The sequence below is a fragment of the Capra hircus genome, chromosome 2, assembly GCF_001704415.2.
Source record: "Capra hircus breed San Clemente chromosome 2, ASM170441v1, whole genome shotgun sequence".
Taxonomy (NCBI): domain Eukaryota; kingdom Metazoa; phylum Chordata; class Mammalia; order Artiodactyla; family Bovidae; genus Capra; species Capra hircus.
This window is the reverse complement of record NC_030809.1, coordinates 62,774,130-62,796,993: the sequence shown is the minus strand read 5'-3', so window position 1 is coordinate 62,796,993 and position 22,864 is coordinate 62,774,130. Positions and strand designations below refer to the sequence as shown.

General features: G+C 41.3%; 1 protein-coding gene across 1 annotated transcript in view; it reads right to left on the bottom strand.

Moving 5' to 3' along the window:
* The window catches only part of CLASP1 (cytoplasmic linker associated protein 1), a 276,810-nt gene extending 254,746 nt beyond the window's left edge, over window positions 1-22,064 (bottom strand). The window contains 1 exon segment of the mRNA XM_018061634.1: window positions 21,954-22,064. The gene's annotated coding sequence lies outside the window, so the exon portion shown is untranslated.

Below are 22,864 nucleotides of genomic sequence, written 5' to 3'. Positions count from 1 at the left end.
TAAGGCAATTGCTCCCTAGAAGAAAAGCTATGACAAAACTAGACGGTGTATTAAAAAGCAGAGACATCACTTTGCTGACAAAGGTCCATACCGTCAAAGCTATGGTTTTTCTAGTAGTCATAAACAGATGTGAGAGTTGGACCAGCATCAAAGAATTGATGCTTTGGAACTCTGGTGCTGGAAAAGACTCTTGAGAGTCCCTTTGACAGAAAGGAGGATAAACCAGTCAATCCTAAAAGAAATCAACCCTGAATATTCATTGGAAGGACTGATACAGAAACTGAAGCTCCAATACTTTGGGGACCAGATGCAAATAGCTGACTCATTGGAAAAGACCCTGATGCTGGCAAAGATTGAAGGCAGGAAGAGAAGGGGACAACAGAGGATGAGAGGGTTGGATGGCATCACCAACTCAATGGACATGAGTTTGAGCAAACTCCAAGAGATGGCTAAGGACAGGAAATCCTGGTGTGCTGCAGTCCATTGAGTTGCAAGGAGTCGGACATAACTTAGCGACTGAGCAGCAACAACTGTGACGATAATGTGATTTTTTCCTTTACTATTATGGTTACACTGATTTCCACATGTTAAACCAACCCTGCATTCCTGGGATAAATTCTAGTTGGCCATATAGTGTATAATCTTTCTGATACGATGCTGGATTCAGTTTGCCTCAATTTTGTTGAGAATTTTTTTTTTTTTTTGCATCTATAGTCATAAAGGATACTGGTCTGTAATTTTCTTTTCCCATCATGTCTTTGTATGATTTTGTTAACAGAATAGTAATATCCTTAAAAGATAAACTAGAGACATTCTATTTACTTCTTTATTTTGAAAGAGTTTGTGGAGAATTTGCATTTGGTCGATTTGACAGAATCACCAAATGTGAAGTCATCTGAGCTGGAGCTCTTTGTGAGATGTTTCCTGATTTTTAATTAAATATCTTTATTGCTATTAGACTATTCAGATTTTCTTTTTTTTTTTTTTGAGTCAATATCCAGGAATGCATACATTTTATTTGTGTTGTCTAACTTGTTGGCATGTAATTATTCCTAGTATTCTCTCACATTCCTTTTTATTTCTCTAAGGTTGGTGTCTTCTCTTTCATTCCTGATTTTATTAATTTGAGTCTTGTCTTTGTTTCTCTTGGCCAGACTAGCTTAAGGTTTCTCAGTTTCATAGATCTCTCCAATTCTTGGCCTGTTGATTTTTGCTTTTTTCTCTACTTCACTTATTTCTAATTTAGTATTCATTTTTTTCTTCCTCTGCTTGCTTTTAGATTAGTTTGTTCTCTTACTAGTTTCTTTTTTTTTTTTTTTTAATATTTGCTTGCAGTTTATTTTGGTTTTTCTAAATAGACATTCACATCTGTAAACAACAGGATTTTGGTTTCAGCCCCAACCCCCAATTCCTTACAAGTTTTTGTTCCCATACATTGGCTAGAACTGCTATTTGTTGCTTAGCTGCTAAGCTGAGTCCAGCCCTGTTGTACTCATGGACTGTTGTACACTAGACTCCCCATGGGATTTCCCAAGCAAGGATATGGGAGTGGGTTGCCATTTCCTTCTCCTCTTACTAGTTTCTTAAGATGGAGGTTTAGACTACTGATTGAAGATATTTCTTCTTTTCTAATATAGCTGTTTATAGCTATAGATTTCCCTCTAAGCACTGCTTTCACTGTATCCCCAAAGTTATGCTATGGTGCTTAATTTTGTGCACAGAGCACAGTAATGCTAAATCAACATTCATTCTTGAACAATGAATTATGGCAGGGTTTAATTGTGGTAAACCCCACATAAAATTTACCATTTTAGCTACTTTCGAGTGTATAGCACAGCAGCAGCACATTCACATTATTGTGCAACCGGTACTACCATTTTACACTGTATTTTTGTTCTCAGACTAATTCCTGATTTTGTTTCCAGACTAATTCCTAATTTTCCTTGTGATTTCCTCCTCTTTTATCCATTGGTGATTTAGGAATGTACTGTTTAATTTCCACATATTTGTGAATTTCCCAATTTCCCTCTGTTAGTGATACCTACTTTCATTCCACTCTAGTTCAGAGAACATACTTTAAATGACATCCATCCTTTTAAAGTTACTGAATCTTGTTTTACGGCACAACATATAATCTATCCAGGAGAATGTTTCACATGTACTTGAGAACAATGTGTACTCATTGTGTTCTATAGGTGTCTGTCCCTTAATGATTCAAAAGAGTCTATCTGCAACTAGATCACTTTTAAAAAAACAATTGCCAGTTATCTAAGTCTTAAATTTTTCAGGGAATTCCCTGGCGGTCGAGTGGTTAGGACTCGCACTTTCAACTCTGTGGCTTGGGTTCAATCCCTGGTTGGGGAACTAAGATTCTGCACACTGCATGGTGCAGCCAAAAAACAGATAAAATAAATCTTTAATTTTCCATATTATCCCCCATTTTTATACTGACTAGTTACTCCATATATACATTTGTGCATATATATATATATATATATATATATACGGACTTCCCTAGTGGCTCAGATGGTACACTGTCTGCTTACAATGCGGGAGACCTGGGTTCGATCCCTAGGTTGGGAAGATTCCCTGGAGAAGGAAATGGCAACCTACTCCAGTACTCTAGCTTGGAAAATCCCATGGACGGAGGAGCCTGGTAGGCTACAATCCACATGGTCGAAAAGAGTAGGACACAACTGAGTGACTTCACTTCACTTCATATGTGTATAGATGAGGTCTTCTCTTTAAAAATAGAAATCTCAGTTTTAACCACCATATTAAGAGTTGGTTTCTAAGAGTGAAACGTACCGAAAAGGTTAGCAGAAAAGAGCATATATACTCACACAAGAGATTTCCTAACAGGTTCTGAAACATTAAATCCCCAGGCTTAGGTGAATAAGAGGAGAGGAGAGCATTTGATACGTCATCTGATAGCATGACAGCTGACAAGGCCATCCCAAATTTCCCAAGGGAGCTGGGTTACACCCACAAGAGGAAAAGAAAACCCTATTAAGTACTGGTTATTCAATGTAAAAACAGAAGGTGTAAGAGGGCTTGGGGTATAAAAAGCATGGGGAGTTTTTTTCTGCTACTGAATAAAGAAGTCAAGCTATAGAGAAGTAACACAGCAATAGTTTAAAATTTGGGTTTCATTTCAGCGCTTCAAAATAAGCACAGGTACTTACTTCACATTTGAATAGCACTTTCCAATCCACTAAGTGATTACACAAACGCTACCTTCTTTATTCCCCTACAAAACTTCTTTAAGACTGTTACTGTCATGCCTACTTACAGATTCAGAAGCAAGGAAACTTCCAGGGTCACACAGTATGAAACAGAATCAATATTTGAATCTGAGCTTTTAACTCCAAATCCAGGGCTATTTCCACCAGGTCACAGCTACTGCTTTCTCATCAAGAATACACACAACTCTCTACATACTTTAGACCTGTGTACACATAACTTGGGCTTCCCAGGTGGCTTAGTGAATAAAGAATCCACCTACAATTCAGGAGATGCAGGTTCGATCCCTGGGTCAGGAAGATCCCCTGGAGGAGGGCACAGCAATCTACTCCGCTATTCTTGCCTGGAGAATTCCATGAACAGAGGAGATTGGCGGGCTACAGTCCATGGGGACGCATAGAGTCAGACACAACTGAAGTGACTTAGCACGTACACACACATAACTTAGGAAGAAGCTCTACAGAGGAAGCATACATACACCACACTTAATGATCCCAAAGTAACAGCAGAATAGCCTGAACAGAGAGCAGCAACTCCTCCTGGCACAGCAACACATACTAAGCAGGGGCTCCAGAAACAAAGAACAAAGAGGAAGAACCACATGCACTCCCAGAAGTAAGCCTACCTGTCAGCAAGCCTTAGCTCTGAGAGCTCAGTACTTCCCACAGATGCCTATGGCGAGCTAAAGGTATGGTCAGAAGTGGGAAAGAAAAAGAAGAAAAAGGGTAACTCGTAACCACTGAGGGAAACTAGCTGAAGGGTGAACAGAAACACTCTTGTTACTATTTTTGCCACTTCCTGTGAATATATAATTATTCCAAAATGAAAAGAGGAAAAAGTGAAAAAAATGCACATAATGTGGACAGGCTTAAGGTCACTGAACACCTAACGTGCCAGCCAATCTGCCAGATGCTGCTGTCAGTGAGCTCCAGGTCCACTACGGAGAGAAAGACAAGTGAACAATCTATTTCAACACAGTATACCGCAGTGCTCTCCTGGAAGATCAGCTACTTTTCTGATGACTCGTCAGAAGACAAAGAAAAAAGAAAGACTACCACAGTGAAACAAACGTTAAGGGTGCCCCAGGGAAAGCTCTTACAGGTGCACTGCCATGAAAACACACGCTCTATTACTCTCACCCCCAAATCATTTTCTTTGCTTCTTATTCCTTGCTCCAGAAAGATTCAGACTGAAGACACAGAATCTGATGCACTGAGAAGACCTACAGTCAGAGAGCTTTCAATGATAAGGAATTCTGTACATGCTGAAGATAAAAAATTGAAATAAGGCTTTACAGATTTATTCAATCATTGAATCTTATTAGGGTTAGTTTCATATCTTTTCAGTGCAGTGTAAGTGACCTGGCAGGGATAAATAATTGGCAACATCAGCTAAGCGACAAGGACACTGAAAACACAACTTCACATATGGCTTCCAACCCATCAACCATTCAACCAGATTTCAAGCATACAGACTTTAAATCTGTACTTTACTAAGCTTACACATAACAGGTAGGGAAATTTTGCCCTATTTCTCAGATCAACTATAACAGAACACTGCTATTACTACAATAACATTTTTATATTCATATTTTCTGAATTTAGGGAAAAAATTTCCAAAAGAAAAGGCCTTGCCTATGTTAGTATGTATTGAACTGTACATAAAGATGCTCACTTTTCAAATTGAGTCATGAGTGCCTCAATATTTTTCCAACATTGACTTACTCCAACTCATCACTAACATGGTTTTCTTTAAAATACAAAAAATAAACCCAACTCTAGTCCCACACTTAAATCACTTAAGGGCTTCCCTGGTGGTTCAATGGTAAAGAATCTGCCTGACAGTGCAGAAGACATGGGTTCAATCCCTGATCTGGGAAGATCCCACATGCCTCGGAACAGCTAAGCCAGAGCACAACAACCGCACCTGTGCTCTAGAGCCCAGGAACCGCAACTACTGAACCCACGCACCCAAGACCTGATGCTCTGCAACAGAAGAAGCCACAACGAGAAGCCAACGCATCGCAACTAGACTGCAGCCCCTGCTCTCTGCACCTGGAGAGCAGGCCCACTCTCCACAACTAGAGGAAAGTCCGCACAGCAATGAAGACCCAGCACAGTCAAAAAAAAAGAGTAAATAAATAATTTTTTAAACGTCACTTAAGAATGTAATTTAATATAATCAAATACACATTTTAACACACTGTTGATGAGAATAAAATTCATAACTATCTAGGACAATTTGGAAACACCTATCAATAAGCTTTTAATATTTGTCTTAATCCAAACGGTCCAAAGCTAAGAATTCATCTAAGGAAATAATTTGTTAAGTACATTAAAATGTATAAAGCTGTTTACTGCAACTGTTCATGAAAATTTGATGACAATAAATGTTTCAGAAAAAGAAATTCTAAAAGACATTACAGTACATCCCAACAACAGCATACCACGAAGACACTGAAAACCAAAGTGAAGACACACGCTTCTTGGCCTGGAAAAATATCTACAATCAATCCAGTGGGGGAAAAAATCAAACTAGAAAACTACACATTTATGATTTGTTTGTTTGTTTGTTACATAAAAAGTAGTCACTTACATTCTTGATGCACAGAAAAAGTATGGAAAGAAACACACCAAAGCATTCACACACTGTTTTTCTACAATGAAACTGTACTATTTATGCAATTTTTAAAAAAATATGTTAAACCCAGAAATAAACATACACACCTACAGTCAACTGACCTTCGACAAAGGAGGTGGAATACACAATAGAGAAAAGATAGTCTTTTCAGCAAGTGGTTGTTGGGAAAGCTGGACAGCTGCATGCAAATCAATGAAGTTAGAACACATGCTCAAACCACACAAAAAATAAAGTCAAAATGGCTTAAAGACTTAAATACAAGACATGACATCATAAAATGTCTAGAAGAGAACATGGCTGAACTCTCTGACCTAAGTCACAGCAAGGTTTCCTTAGGTCAGTCTCCCAAAAAGAAACAAACAGGATCTAATCAAACTTACAAGCCTTTGCATAGCAAAGGAAATCATAAACAAAATGAAAAGACAATGTTCAGAATGAGAGGAAAAATCTGCAAATACTACTACCAAAAGGGGATTAATATCCAAAATATACAAACAGTTAGTTCTTACAACTCAGTAACAAAAAAACAAACAACCTAAACAAAAAATAGGCAGAAGGCTTAAATAGACATTTCTCCAAAAAAGACAAGCAAATGGCCAATAGACACATGAAAAGCTGCTCAATACTGCCAACTATTAGAGAAACGCTAATCAAAACTACAATGAGACTTCACCTCACACTGGTCCGGATGACCAACAAACTCTGTAAATAATAAATGCTGGAGAAGGTTTGGAGAAGAGGGAACCCTCCTACACTGCTGGTGGGAATGTAAATTGGTACAGTCACTATGGAGAACAGTATGGAGTTTCCTTAAAAAAACTAAAACTACAGTTACCATACAATCCAGGAATCCCACTCCTTGTCATATATTTGGAGAAAATTCTAATTTGAAAAGAGACGTTCACCCCAATGTTCACAGCAGTGCTATTCACAATAACCAAGGCATAGAAACAAACTGAATGTCCACGGACAGATGAATGAAGATGTGGTACAGGGATGCCGTGGAACACTGCTCAGTCAGTAAGGAATCAAATAATGCCATTTGCAGCAACATGGACGGACACAGACATTTCCATACTAACTGAAGTCTGACCGAGAAAGACAAGAAGCAGGACATCACTTGTATGTGGAATCTAAAATATGATACAATTGAACTTATTTACAAAACAGACTCACAGACACAGAAAACAAACTTATGTTTACCAAAAGGGAAAAGGGGTGGGGGAAGGACAAATCAGGAGTTTGGGATTAGCAGAGATATACTGCTGCTTCTGCTGTTGCTAAGTCGCTGTGTCCGACTCTGTGCGACCCCATAGACAGCAGGCCACCAGACTCCCCTGTCCCTGGGATTCTCCAGGCAAGAACACTGGAGTGGGCTGCCATTGCCTTCTCCAGAGATATACTACTATATATAAAATACACGGCCAACAAGGTCCTTCTGTATGGTACAAGGAACTATAATCAATATGCTGTAATAAATCATAATGAAAAGAATATGAGAAGATATATGGGTAATGGTATCACTTTGCTGTACACCAGAAACTAATACAACATTGTAAATCAACATATATCAATTTAAAAATTTTTAAAGAAAAGAAAATGCTAAAGTAACAGTGGTCCTGGGGAATTTCCTGGTGGTCCAATGGTTAAGAATTCCTCTTGCAATGCAGGGGATGTGGGTTGAATCCCTGGTCAGGGAACTAAAAACCCCTCAGAGCAACTGAGCCTGCACACCACAACTGCTGAGCCTGTGAGCTCTGGAGTCCATAATCTGCAACAAGAGAAGCTTGCATGCCATAACGAGACAAGAGCTTGCACACCACAGCAAGACCCAGCAGACAAAAATATTTTAATCCAATAAATAAATAACAGTGGTCATAACAGAACATCACTGCCAGCCTGCACTTGCACAGGTTATCTGGAAGACCATTTAAGAAGCTAGCAACTGCAGCTGCCTCTGGGAATGGGATGTGGAAGAATGATAAAAAGGGTGGAGGAAGGCTTCCATTTCACTCTCTATCCTGGTGCATCTTTTAAACTTTCTTACCATGTACATATAGTATCTAGTCAAAGGAAATACACATTTTAAAACATTAAGAAGTATGTTAATATTCTTTCTAGTGTAAGCATAACTGGGTCCAATAAATACCAGAAAGTTATTTGTAAAGTCATAACGAACTAGAATCCTGAAACCGTAAGTATCATCAGTTACTACAAAGAACATTTTAAAAGCTGGTCATTCAGCAAGTTGTCCATGTCCATCCCTACACTCATCTCTATAAGATAGCAGAAGCAAGGGCTTCCCAGGTGGCGCTAGTGGTAAAGAACCTGCCTGCCAATGCAGGAGACCTAAGAGACATGAGTTTGATCCCTGGACGAGGGCATGGCAATCCACGTTAGTACTCTTGCCTGGAGAATCCCATGGACAAAGAGACTGGAGGGCTACAGTCCACAGTGTTGTAAAAAGTGGGAAAAGACTAAAGCGACTTAGTGTGCATGCAAAGGCAAGCAAGTGTATTTCCTAAGCTCTTTCAGTCTTGGAATTCTTGCAAAATCAAAAACTGGCAACAACAACAAAACCCTCCCACAAGTAATAAGAAAAAAGTGCTCAATTCATTTTTGATCACTGAACTATAGCCACGTTTTAATTCAAAAATAACAAGACAGAGTCATACATGTCTACGAAACTACTATTAGGTCATATGCTTCTATATAATTAGTTTTAAGTGTACTAACTACAGGATTCTCTTACTGCCATCTAGGTTTTGTTAAAATCTCTAAGATGGGTAATCGACAATATCTCTCACAATATTAATGATACAATTTTCAACCCAAAATGTCAACTTATTAGAATTTTATTCATATACATGCAAAATAATTATAGGATTATTCTTCACAGCATAGTTTTATAAATGCAAAAGACTAGAAAAAACTAAATGTTCCTTAATAGAGGGCTGAGTAAATTATGGCATGCTATACAACGGCATACTATTCAACCACACTCTTCATTTTCAAAAAACAAATGAAGAAGCCTTTAATGTACTGACATAGACTAATTTCCAAGATACATTAATGTAAAAAGAAAAAAAGCAAAATTCAATAGTCAGCATCTGTACAAAAAAGAAGAGTGGAGAGAAGGCATATATATGCACTATTTCATACACATAATGAATAACACTGGGGTCTCCAGGGGAGGGTGGATGGCAGACAGGAGAAGAGGAAACCTGAATTTTAAATTATGTGTATGTATTATCTATTGAAAAAAATAAATATTTTATCATTTTAAAAATTTAATGCATTTAACTAGAAGTTCTCTCTTCTTTCTAGGTAATTTAAACAAATGAATGGAATTTTCATATACAAGATTTAAACTTGCTCATAAGGCCCACAAGAATACCTTGGAGGTATGCTTTAAAAAAATTTTACAACCAATAATTCATGTAATAAGCTTGCGACTACAGTAAAACTTATATAATTTTAATAATGCCTTAACTATCCAGAAGCCATCTCAATAGCAACCAGCTTTCCAAAAGCACAATGTCTAATCCCCACCCTCAAAAGTCTAGAACTGAAAGATTAGATGGTGGTCCAAGTAAAGACCTGAAAATAGGGGAATCTGGACTGCATGGAGGCTTGGTTATCGGTAAGTGGTTAGCGTCAGGCTTCCCTCGGCAAGGCTGCTTCCCTGGCCACTTCACACGAGACCAGGGGGTTAACGTGGCTCCCTGTCCGTTGTCACAAGCTCGGTCTGCAGCTGACACAGCTCTCTCATAAATGGAAGGCAACAGACAGGCCCCAGAGCACCCAGCCAGGGAGTGTGGACCTGTTCAGGGCCTCAGATTCTTCAGATGAAAACAGGAAGGGACACATCCTTCCCCCACTTCCAGATGAGCAGCCCTTCCTTCTTCAGTCTCCCATATGGCTTCAACATACCCAACAGGGCACTCTAACCATCTCTTCAATTGGCCCCCTTCCTTGGAGTGGAGGAGAAGGCAATGGCACCCCACTCCAGTACTCTTGCTTGGTAAATCCCATGGGTGGAGGAGCCTGGTAGGCTACAGTCCGTGGGGTCACGAAGAGTCGGACAACTGAGCGACTTCACTTTCACTTTCACTTTCATGCATTGGAGAAGGAAATGGCAACCCACTCCAGTGTTCTGGCCTGGAGAATCCCAGGGACAGGGGAGCCTGGTAAGCTGCCGTCTCCGGAGTCGCACAGAGTCGGACACAACTGAAGTGACTTAGCAGCTTGGAGTGGTGCTCTTTGGGAACAGGGCTGTCAGCCCCATTTTCTGTCCTCAGGCACAAACAGTGAAGTTTACTGAGGATTCTGATCAGGGTACACAGTCCATTCTCTACTAATTACCCAGATATACCCTAGATGGCAACCCACTCCAGTACCCTTGCCTGGAAAATCCCATGGATGGAGGAGCCTGATAAGCTGCAGTCCATGGGGTCGCTAAGAGTCCGACATGACTGAGTGACTTCACTTTTACTTTTCACTCTCATGCATTGGAGAAGGAGATGGCAACCCACTCCAGTATTCTTGCCTGGAGAATCCCAGGGACGGGGGAGCCTAGCGGGCTGCCATCTATGGGGTCGCACAGAGTCAGACACAACTGAAGCGACACAGCAGCAGTTCTCATTAAGGGCTCTCTGTGTTTCAGGCCCGTTCTCATGAACATCTATGTACACACTTTCTGCTTCCCCTTCGGTCACCCATGCCACCCCAAAAAAGATCTAGCAAGCAAATGACCACAAGATGTGTCTCCTCTTCCAGGGCTTACTCACTCTTCCACGATTCCACAAAATAATCACTATACAATTCAGCTAAACACTGTTATCCTGTCTAAACAAATGCTTCTTCGGCAATTTCAGAAATCAACTCCAAATTCTGAAATGAATGAGAGGATAAAAAGATTTTTCCATCATGTTCACTTTATAAATGCACTCACAGGCCACTGGCATTCACCACCATTAGGTGAGTTCAATCAGCAACAGGCTAAAATACCACCCTCATCAGCCAACATCAACTCCAAAGGGAATAGCGGGGCACGAGCACATTTCTTTTTATAAAGGGCCACCCTCCTCTGAATGGGATCCCATGTCTGGACAGGGATCTATTAAATAATAAAAATACTTCATAAATCAGACTTTTTAGACAAACATATAGCTTTAGATTAAGATACACACCAGGCCCCAAATCTCCATAAATAAGGCCCAAGGTAGCAAAAGAAAACAGTCAGCATCTCTCCTTCCCACTCTCCCTGGCATAAGCCATTATTCCTACTAACGGAGGTCAAGCTCTAGCTGAATCACTCTGTTGGTTGACAATTAGCTTGAAAGCATCTCAAGTACTGGGTTTGCTCTGGCCTCTCTGATGTTGTTACATCGTTCAGAACTAGAAAATACAAGAATAAAATAATTCCTTTCTTTGTTTTCACTGTTAATAATAAGGATCTGCTAAAATAAGTACTGGATGAATAACCAGAATCTCATGATAAAAGTGTTTATATAACAAGATGCTAAGAAATACCTACTTAGGAGTCAAAACCTACCAGAAAACAAAACAACGAAGGCCAACCTTTGAAATGAGCCTTCCCCTCCTGGGTATCTGGATGGCAGATTATAAAATGGACTCCCAAAGGAGGTCTGATCACTTAGGACAAGTAACATTAGACTTTTCGGAACACTAAAGAGTGTGAGGGAGGGAAATCTGATAATACAGACTCAGAGAGAAAGATCAGATACTTTTCCACCAGTTAACTTTTGGGATTTCTAGGCAAAAGAAGAATTTTATAATGATACTTAATTTTCATGTTAGAAAGTGATATACACTCATCACACAAATTTAAAATAATTTTTGAAATTAAGAGCATCTGTCAAAAATGAAAAGGCAAGATCTAGATATACAAAAATCACATCTAAAGTGAGTAAAATTCCCAATTTAAAACTCATCATAATCATAAATAACAAGTTAAAAATGTTTCAATCATCCATGAAATGAACCCCACACTGTGCAGCCTGAGGTTATCTGTGTATCAAATGTCACATATAAAACAAATTCCTATGGCATTTGAAAGGTATCAATCCCCACATTTGGGAAGATGACTTAAAAGGACCTGAATTTTAAATCTTAAAGAACTTTATAACATACTGATCACTAATCTTTTAAGAATAATTTTCTGGAAATTCCATGGCAGTCCAGTGATTAAGACTTGGCACTTTCACTGCCAAGAGCCAGAGTTCAATCCCTGTTCAGGGAACTAAGATCCCTCAAGGTAAAGCCAGAAAAACAAAACAAAAACAAACAAACAAAAAAACCCCACAAGTTGCAAAGTACAGCCAAAGAAAAGATTAATTTTCTGCAATTACCCAAACAGATTTGCAAAGATCTAAGTTTAGCTTCACAATTCAGTCAATAAAACTTAAGCAAATCCCTTACACAGTACTGGACTGGGCATTAGAGTGAATAGGGGAGAAAAGAAGGTTAGAAATTGAAAAACAAAGAAATATACAGTCTACTCTGAAGGTCCTTATAATCTACATTGGAACACAAGACTAGACAAAATCTAAAGAAAGGGAACTCACATTTACTAAGTGTATCTTATGTGTCAGGCAGCAAAGCTATAATAAACAACATCCATGAATCCTGTCACAAGGGAAGAAAACAGGGAGGGGCAGGAGGGTGCTGAAATTGAGGTGGGTGAGGTCAAAACCCAAAGCACAACATACATGCCAAGTGATAACAGGATAAGTACAGTTTTCACTGTGCTGGGCTAACTCCCTTCAGTCTGCCTGTCTGTCTCTTTGCAACCCCATGGACTGAAGCCCACCAGGCTCCTCTGTCCATGGGATTCTCTAGGCAAGACAACTGGAGTGGGCTGCCATTTCCTATGCTAGGGGATCTTCCCGACCCCCGATCAAACCTGTATCCTTTGTGTCTCCTGCATTGGCAGGCGGTTCTTTACCACCAGCGCCACCTGGCAAGACTGGTGCTGGGACAACTGGACAGCCACGTACAAAACAACAAAGTTAGACCTGTACCTCACAGAGGTTACACAAACTAACTCGAAACAGGTCACGAAGATGAATGAAGAGCTGGATCTATAAAACTCTAAGAAGAAAACATAAGAACAAATCTCCATGACCTTAGATTTGGCAATAGATCCATGAAACAATTGACTAATTGGATTTCATCAAAATCACTAAGGACACTATCAAGAAAGTGAAAAGACAACCTACAGAATGAGTGGGAGAAAACATCTGCAAATCATATATCTGGTAAGAGCTTAACGTTCAGAATATTTCTGTTCAGTTCAGTTCAGTCGCTCAGTCGTGTCCGACTCTTTGTGACCCCCATGCGTCGCAGCACACCAGGCCTCCCTGTCCATCACCAACTCCTGGAGTTCACTCAGACTCATGTGCATCGAGTTGGTGATGCCATCCAGCCATCTCATCCTCTGTCGTGCCCTTTTCCTCCTGCCTCCAATAAGACTTCCTACAACTCTAAACCAAAAAGACACACATGTGCTCAATTGCTGCAGTCATGTCTGACTTTGCAACTCGATGGAATGTAGCCCACCAGGCTCTTCTGTCCAAGGCATTCTCAGAGTCCAGTTTAAAAATGAGCAAAGGCCCGCACCACAACTATGGAAGCCTGTGCGCCTTAGAGCCCCATGCTCTACAACAAGAGAAGCCACTGCAATGAGAAGCCTGCACACCACAACTAGAGAGGACCCTCCTCTCACCACAATGGAGAAAGCCCGCGTGCAGCAATGAAGACTCAGTGCCGCCAAAAATAAATAAATAAATAAATAAATAAATAAAAACGGACAAAGAACAGCAAGGTCTGACTGTATAGCACAGGGAACTATCTTCAAATATCTTATAGTAAGCTATAATGGAAAAAATATGAAAATATTATACATATGTATAACTGACACACTTTGTTATATACCAGAAACACATTATAAATTAACTATACTTCAATTTTTTTTAAATGGGCAAAGGATTTGCATGTATATTTCTCCAAAGAAAATATACTAAGTGTCAATAAGCACAAGAAAAGATGCTCAACACCTTAGTCAGTAGGGAAATAAAAATCAAAACCACGATGAGTACTACTTCACACCTACTAAGATAGCTATAATTTTTAAAAAAACAAGTGTTGACAAGGACATGGAAAAATTGAAACCCTTGTACAAAACTGCTGGAAATGTAAAAAGGTACAGCCACTGTGGAAAATTAGGCAATTCCTCAAAAAGCTAAACATAGAATTATCACATGATCCAGTAATTCTACTCCGAGGTATACACTCAGAAGGATTGAAAACAGAGATTCAAACAAATTTGTGAACCAACATACATTACAGTCACAATAGTCAGAAAGTGGAAACAACCCAACTTGCAACAGCAGGTGAAGGGATCGTCCATACAATTGAATATTATTACCGATTAAGAAGGAATAACATTCTGACACAGGTTACAATACAAACGAACCTTGAAAATATTACGTTAACTGAAATAAACTAGTCACAAAAGGACATATAATTATTCCACTTCAATGAAATAGCCAGAATAGGCAAATTCATAGAGACCATGGCCTGAGAAAGTAGGAAGAATGAGGATTTACTGCTTACAGAGTTTCTCTTTGGGGTGACGGAAAAGATTTGGAAATAGACTGTGATGACTGCTGCCCAAAGTGAATGTTATTAATGCCACTCACCTGTATACTTTAAAACGGTTCCAATAGCATATTTTGCCAAAGTAAAAAGAAAAAAAGAGTTTATATATAAAGTCTTAAGGAGTCTGGCCTGTCTAAGGGTGGATCTCAAATCAAGGACTCAAGTCCAAAAGGGACTGTAGGTTCCCAGATCCAACCAGCCCTCATGGAAACCCTCATGAGAAGACTGCATCCCTACATCCTTCCTAATCAGAGAAGAGGCCTCTCCAGATGCTGCCGGACTTTCCCCCAAGACTGCCCACTGACCTTTCCTGCAGGAAAAATAACCTGTGCTGGAAAAAACAGAGATAAGTGGAAAGGAAACTGAAGAATCCAAGAGCCAAACTCTGCTACTTTGCAGCTGCATGACCATGGACAAATACTCAAGTGCTCTAACTAAGGCTCAACTTCCTCTCATTATAAAATGAAAATTGCATCTACCTTTAAATGCTGCCGTAAGACCTGCCCAAAGAGCACCCACGGCACCCAGCCTAGTTCCTGGCTCACACTGGGTATCCAGTCCATGATAGCTCTTACCACTGGGACAAGAGGTCTGTCTGCCACCCTTGAGCCAACCAAAGGTTTGGCAGGGCACGGCTCGGGCCTGGAGAAGTCTATGACTTTCAGAACTTAAATAAAACACCGATTTCAGAGAAGGAGCTGTTTCTATGCAGTTCAACGACTCTTGGAAAGACTGGCTTATTGTTTGCAGAATGAACCCAGCTACTCTACATTAGGAAGGAAGCTGCCAGACAATTCAGTCCTCTCTAGACAACAAGCCTCTGTTCACATTGAAGCCCTGCCTCAACCCACAGGAGAGACGTGCTCTGTGGAGGAACTGAGCAGAAAGTCGGTTAGAAGGTCGTCCTGAGGCAGCTCTCAGGCTCTGGAAGCCTCAGCATCACTTGAGAAATCTGTTAAAGACACAGATGTCTCACTCCTGATACCAAACATTCCAGTCACTAGGTATTTCAAGAAAGGCCGTTGAGCACAACTGTCGAAAGAAACACTTGAAGGGAAGGTACAGAGATGTCCTAAGACTACATTCTGACGTTGACAAACAGACCAGTCTGCCTCACAAAGCAAGAGCTGTGTCTTCCTCCATGCCTATCGAAAAACACACTAGCTTTGGCAACACAGGACGTGGAACCCATGGAAGTGAAAGAGATCGCCTGCAGGTAATATCCAATTCAACCTATATGTTCTATACTTCTCACAGGAAACAAAAAAAGTAAATTTTATTACCAAAACTTGGTAAAATTTTTGTCAAGCACTCTTAAATTGCTGGGGCAATTATTAACTGATACAAGCTGTTGGTCAGCATTCAGGCAATATGTATCAAAAGTCACCCAGTATTCTCACTTCTTGGAACTGATCCAAAGAAAACAACACAAAAAAGCACACTACATGGCAAAAACAGCCACTGTTGTAACATAAAGTATTTATAAAATATATATATATACCTGCATATCAAGGATCCTGGTTTACCAGGAATTTCCTGGCAGTACAGTGGTGGGGAGTCCACTCTCACTGCCAAGGGCCCAGGTTCAATCTCTGGTCAGGGAACTAAGACCCCACAAGTTGCGAGGCACAGCCAAAAAATAAGGATCCCAGTTTACCAAACTCCACCATTATCAAATCAAATATGACAAAGCTATTAAAAATCAAAGTGATGCGCACTAGGTCATTACACTGGAGACGGAAATGGCACCCACTCCAGTGCTCTTGCCTGGACAATCTCACGGACAGAGGAACCTGGGGGGCTGCAGTCCATGGGGTCGCAAAGAGTTGGACACGACTGAGAGACTTCACTGTCACTTTCATTCATAAAACACAGAAGACCTAAAAAGACTTACTACAAAACAGGGGCATATGGACAGGACACTATGAAAAAACCTGGAAGTGGGGAGCGGGGCAGGGGGATAAATGAGTGAAAGGTATCAACAGGTACAAACTTCTAGTTATAATGGCATGATGACCACAGTTTAACAATACTGTACTGTACATTTGAAAGTTTCTAATAGATTACATTTTAAAAGTTCTCATCCAAGGAAAAAAAATTCTGTAAGGTGATGGATCTTGACTTATTGTGATCACTTCACAATATACAAAAATCCTGAATCACTATGCTACACACTTGGAAACCAACATATTGTTACATGTCAATTTTACTTCAATAAATACAAAAAACATGTTTGGATTACAAAAAAAAAAAAAAGAAGAAAAAACCCTGTGTTAGGATGGCTTGATATAGGTTTTCCCCTAACTGGTCTCTCAACTTTCTGCATTATTGCCATATTACTGTAATAGGATTACAAATAAGTTTAACTCATTCTGCTTAGAAAGTTAACTGGGCAACCGTTCTAGAGGTAGAAGGCAGATTCACTGACCTCAGTCATGCTGACGACATGCTGAATGAAGATAAACGCACCCAATCATACCACGGTAGCAAGATGGGCGCAGGCCAGTTCTAAATTTCCTTTCACAAAAAGATAAATCTTAACATATTCATTAACTATTAAACTTTAAATTTACATTTTTTAAAAAGGAAGTATAAACACACTGAAGGAGAGAGGAAACCTGGTCTGCCGGATTTCACATGGCAAAAACGATCAGGCGACTTCAGAACCACAACTTCAACATAAGGTGTAAAGTTACGTCGCTAAGAGACAATTTACACAAAAAGAACATCAGGCTGAGAAACAGAAGGCCCAGTTCTCATCCTCGTTCCACCGGGTACTGGGATTTAACTCCGAGGTCTTGGGTTCTCATTTGTAAATTGACAGGATAATTGTGGTATTTCCGCTGCCGGGATTTTTGAAGGGAACAAAGAAGATTAAGAACGTAAAAGTGTTTTGAAAATCCAGGGTTTGTTCCCTCCAGTCTGGCTGTTAGGATTATGAAGATGTTCCTACAAACAAGGGTAACCATGTTTAGGAGACATACTCCAAACTGGTAATAAGAGGATGTATCGCCTCCCATGGGGCTCAACAGGATCTGGGCCAAACCTTCCCCTTTACTTCCATGTTCAAATCTTTCAGGAGAATCTATGACTGTTACCTGGTAATTTTTTTAATTTGTAAAAGCAAATGCAATCACTGACAAAATTAACATAGAATGCAGGACTTTCAAACTGGCTTTTCCAGATTTACCTTACGACTGTTAAAAAACTATGGCTGCCCAGGCCCGACAAAGACTTAACTGACCAAAATTTCTGAGTGGCTAGCAATAAATAAGACCAGGCCGTTTGTATTTTAAGACCCTCTCCAAGTGATTCTGGCAATGTGATTACTGCTTTTTTTCTTTTTTGGCCGCATCTTGTGGCATGCAGGATGTTAGTTCCCTGACCAGGGATCGAACCCATTATCCCTGCACTGGGAGCTCAGAGTCTTAACCATTGGACTCCAGGGAAGTCCCAGTTACTGCTATTATTATTACATTAACTCTTACCATGAATACATGACAGAAAGTCCATATACTTACTCAGTATACTCCAGTCACTATTCTCAGCATCTTACATATATTATCTCACTTCATCCTCACACAGCCCTATAAGAAGATGCTGCTATTAACACTGCCTGCCCTTCACCCTCCTTTTGTAGATGAAATTATTAAAATACAAAGAGATGATCTAACTGGCCCATGGCCCAAAGCCACAGGGCTAGGAAGTGGCAGAACCAGAAAGCTCACATGTCTGAAAATCCTTGATACAGTTTCCTAACCTAAGACAGTAACTATATATTCTGGTCAGGTCATATCAAATTCTGCTTTATTTCATATATTACATTTAAAGGACCATAACAAACAAGTGTTGTCTAAAGAGAGCACAGTGATATCTAGTTTAGGTGATATCAGCTTAAACCACACAGGGACAAAGGGCCTAGGGCTGTTTACATACTTCAGCATCACAGGGACGGAATTTGTAACATTTTATCTGTTTCCTCCATTACACTGTGAGTGAGCCCTTGAACCATGAGACCCATGTATGTCTTTTCAGCAATATCCTTGTGGTTCCTGAAAGTGAAAGTCACTCAGTTGTGTCCAACTCTTTGCGACCCATGGACTATAGAGTCCATGGAATTCTCCAGGCCAGAATACTGGAGTGGGTAGCTGTTCCCTTCTCCTCGGTATATTCCCAACCCAGGGATCAAACCCAGGTCTACCACATGGCAGGCGGATTCTTGACCAGCTGAGCCACCAGGGAACTAAAGAAAGAGTTTAATAAATTAATCAATAAATCTAGAAAAGGCTTGATGACTGTCCTGGGAAATGAAAGACTATTTCATGGAAAAGAAACACATTTGATTCATGTTACTTCAGAGAGTTCTAAGATCAACAGGCAAAGGGGAGGGGCAGAGTGGAGACAGTCAAGAATATCTTTCCAGCAGTCAAGACCCGTCCAGTGACAGGAAAGCAGGCTGCAGTTTGAGGCTCAAGACCAGAATACAGTAGAGGAAAGGCAGGATGTTGGACTATGGGGCCTCTAAGAGCTCTTCCAAGGCTCCAATCCTTTTATTCTAAGTTAAGATACACTGGTTTATTTCTTCACACTTTCTACAGACACTGGTTACACAAGGCCAGTAGTCCAAGCACAGAGGCTACTACAAAGTCTTCTACAAACTCCCAGGACCCTCAAGGACCTAGAGAAGAATAAATCACCAGAGGAATCTTCCCAGGAGGAAGGCAATGGATACAACAGGAATCAACAAGGAGTGAGGAGACTTCCAGGCAAGAAATAGGAGAAAAGTCAACAAAAGTATTACAGAAGATATGCTGCCATTTGAACACATCTGAGCTACATCTTCAGAGACGCCTGTGGGAAAGTGGATTCTGTGGCGATGCCCTAAGAATCCGAGGAGCAGGAGCATTCAGCCTGGCAGTACTGGTCTGAGCTCAAAGAGGTGAAGAAAGCCCTGCAGTGTGAAGACGCAGCTAACACTCAAGAAATTGTGGTGCTAAAAAGAAAAGGCCTTTAGAGGTTAGTTAACCAAACACACACACTCTTTATGGATGCTGACCTGGTTGCATTCAATAAAGAAAGGTTAGTTTACTTTCTTAAATTACATTTTACAAACCAATGTCTGAATCATCAGTGATTCTGTTTTCAAACATTATTTTCTGCTACTGTCTATTCTTTTCACTATGTGACTACCACACTTGCAATCATCAAAGTTGTTATCAAAACTCAGCTCTGAGCCTAATATGTTATCATCCCTTAAATGATTATAACATTTACCAATAGTACTATGAAATAAAAAGCATTATCCATCAATCTAAAAAGCTACAACTTTATAAGAAGATTGTTAAGAATAAATGGAGTCTGAAAAAATTAATTTATGTCTCAGGTACAAAAAACTGTCTCACCCAACTTATAAACTGTGAGATTGAGCCATCTAAAAAAAGGGCGGGGAGAAAATTAACAAAGGATTAAAGGGAAATAAATCTAAACCCTAAACCAGTGAACAAAACATAACACATGTGAACAATAAACTTAATGGTCTTCTGGCCATTCATGTCTCAACATCCCTGTCAAACTATTTTAAGGATCTGAAATCTTGCTCTATAAAAAGCAAGTTCCCATCATCTGAACTACACTTAAAGAGATTCTATGGCAGTAGTTACTCAAGTATAAAAAAACCAAGCTTCAGATTTGTGCTTCCTATTAGCACAAAAAAAATGTCTACCTCTTTCAGGTAAAGCTGAGCCTGTGGCCAAAATCTTGGCACTCTAGGAGATTGAGGTTTTCAGTTCTAACACTAATTTAAGGTGCAAAGGCTTTTTCCCTATTCACTACCACTTAGACTGTAACATGGAGATAAATTATTTGACAACTCCACCACCAACGGTCTCTTCAAAGGATTTCTGACTTTGGTTAACCTTAGTTGGGAGAATACAAAACTACAGCTGAAAACTCAACAAAAATTAAAACTTTAAAATCCTAAAACATCTACATGTTAGCTGATAAGCTATGAATTTCAGAAACTGAGCATTGAGTAACAGTTGCTTAAAAAGATCCAACTACACAATCTTACGAAGATGGATAAGCAAACAGCTCACCAAAATTTAAATCTTTCTTAGCAAATGGAAAAGATAAGTAATATCCAGTAACTCTGGGACACTGTGATGTTATTTTTCTTATCTACATAGTCTCTGCATCAATGTTACTATTCTCCACTCCCTTGACAAGCAAAAGGAGCCCACTGTCCAGGATTTCTCTGATCAAGAGGACAGTAAATGTCACAATAACAGTAGTAAAAGCAACAATTTCTAAAGCCATCATTTATGCCAGATTCTGGCACTCAAACAGGGTGCAAGGCACACGGCAGCGAGCAACTATTTCTCACTTCTGACTCTTCTGCATCACTGCCTCCCAAAGGACTAGAGAATCTAGAGCTCTGGATGTCATATCTACAAATGAAAGTATCATCTTTAAAGAGCTCACAGGTTCTACAAATGGTCAACATTAATGAACGAACCTCACGACAGAGAAACTCACCCAGATGCAATAAAACATGTTTCAAAGCTCCACCTAATTTTTGTTTTTAATTTTAGGAATAAACACAAGTTGTTGTTGTTGTTTTAAAATTATGTAATAAGTGAGACTCTGGAAAACCCCACACTCATCCGAGGGGCTTGGAAAACGAGAAAGCAAAATGCGATGAGTTCCATTGTACCCAACCAGGCTAACGTGCAAGATCACACACTCCTCTCCGTCAGAGCGTCCCTGCCAATACCGAAGAACAACAAAGGCAAGTTGAGGAGGCTGCACAAGGCTTAACTCAGCACTTGTCCGCTTTCCCAGCCTCCGAAGCAGCTCGCTGCGGGCCCGGGGACCTCCGGCACCCTGCGCATCCCGCCCGGCCCGCGCTCGGCTTTGTCTGGCCCGGCAGGACCCCTTCCCTCCCGATCTTTCTCCACACCCACCACTCGCCCAGTAGTAGTTGTTGGGGGGTTTCTCCCTCTCGCCCCCTCCCCTCGCAAGCCCCGGGTCTTTTCAAACGCGGCTTCTCCTACCAGGCCCGAGACCCGGGTCGAGAAGGGGGCCCGGGGTGGGGTCCGGGAGAGAAGAGAGAGGGGCACACAAAGCCAGGCTGACCCCAGAGCCACCCCCAGCCCCCTGCAAAGCAGCGTGGGATCAGCGATCTGCGGGCTGGATAAACAGTCCTCCGCTCCCGTTCCCCGCCCAGCTCCCACCTAAGGGCCGCCCCCCTCCCCCCAAAGTGCACCCAAGAGCGGATGACAGCGCTGGACCTAGCCCCCACCCAGCCTCGGTGCCCACAACCGCGAGGGGGGCAGGGGCCTGGGAGGCCTGGGGTCTACACACCCTCGCCCTAACCGAGCACTTACGGCCGTATTATTCGCTCCCGTTGCCTCTGCGGACCAGACGGCCGCCGCCTTCTCCTCCACCCCAATGAGGTTAAGCGCTTGGTGCGGGGATTAAAAAAAAAAAAAAAAAAAATTTAGAAGCCCAGAGCGCCTGCGCAATGAGGTCTCCCTTTTTTCCCCTTACCGCCACGACCCGGCTGGACCATAGAGTGTGTAAACCGAGAGCAGAGAGGCGCCTGCTTCTCTATGGTAACGCCCAGCGCAGGCGCCGCCCTGGCTGCGACGGGATTCGGGACCGGCCAGTCCCCAGAGCTCTTGCCTACTCGGAGAACGTCAATTGGCCCTGATGGGGACCCGTAGGGAAAGGTTCTTTAAGAAAAGGGCGGCCAGGCTGGAGTTAGACCCCGGGCGAGTTGCGGCAAAACTCAGGCTAGGCAGAGAGGATTGAATCTAAACGACCATGGCAGTAGCGCTCCAGAAAGCAGGGAGCGTAGAGCTCAGGAGGAACCAGGAAAGCTTTGGTGAAAGGCGTCCAGCCAGAACTTCCTCCGGTGGGGGCGAGGAGGTCTACTACCTGAGGGAATCGGCCTTTCACTTCTGGGTTACGCGCTCGGCGCACCCTCTGGGTGTCCAGGGCGAAGAAAATTGTGCCTTGCGACTCTCCGTACCGAGGCTCCCCCTTCACTTTTCGGGTAGGCGCGGGCGCTGGAGCCGGAAGCACAACTTTTTAACGGTTCTTTGCCCTCTTTGAAGCCGAGCCAGCCCTGGAGACGTCTTCTCCTGGAAGCCTCGGAGACCCTGGAGACTTTCTTCCTTGAGTACCTGCACAGAACAGGCGGCTTCCATCCCCTCTCTCGCCTTTCTCTTGGAAGAAGTGTGGGAGAGTGTCTCGGAGGTTTAAAAGCTGTGCAAATTACAGGGCTCCCCTCTAA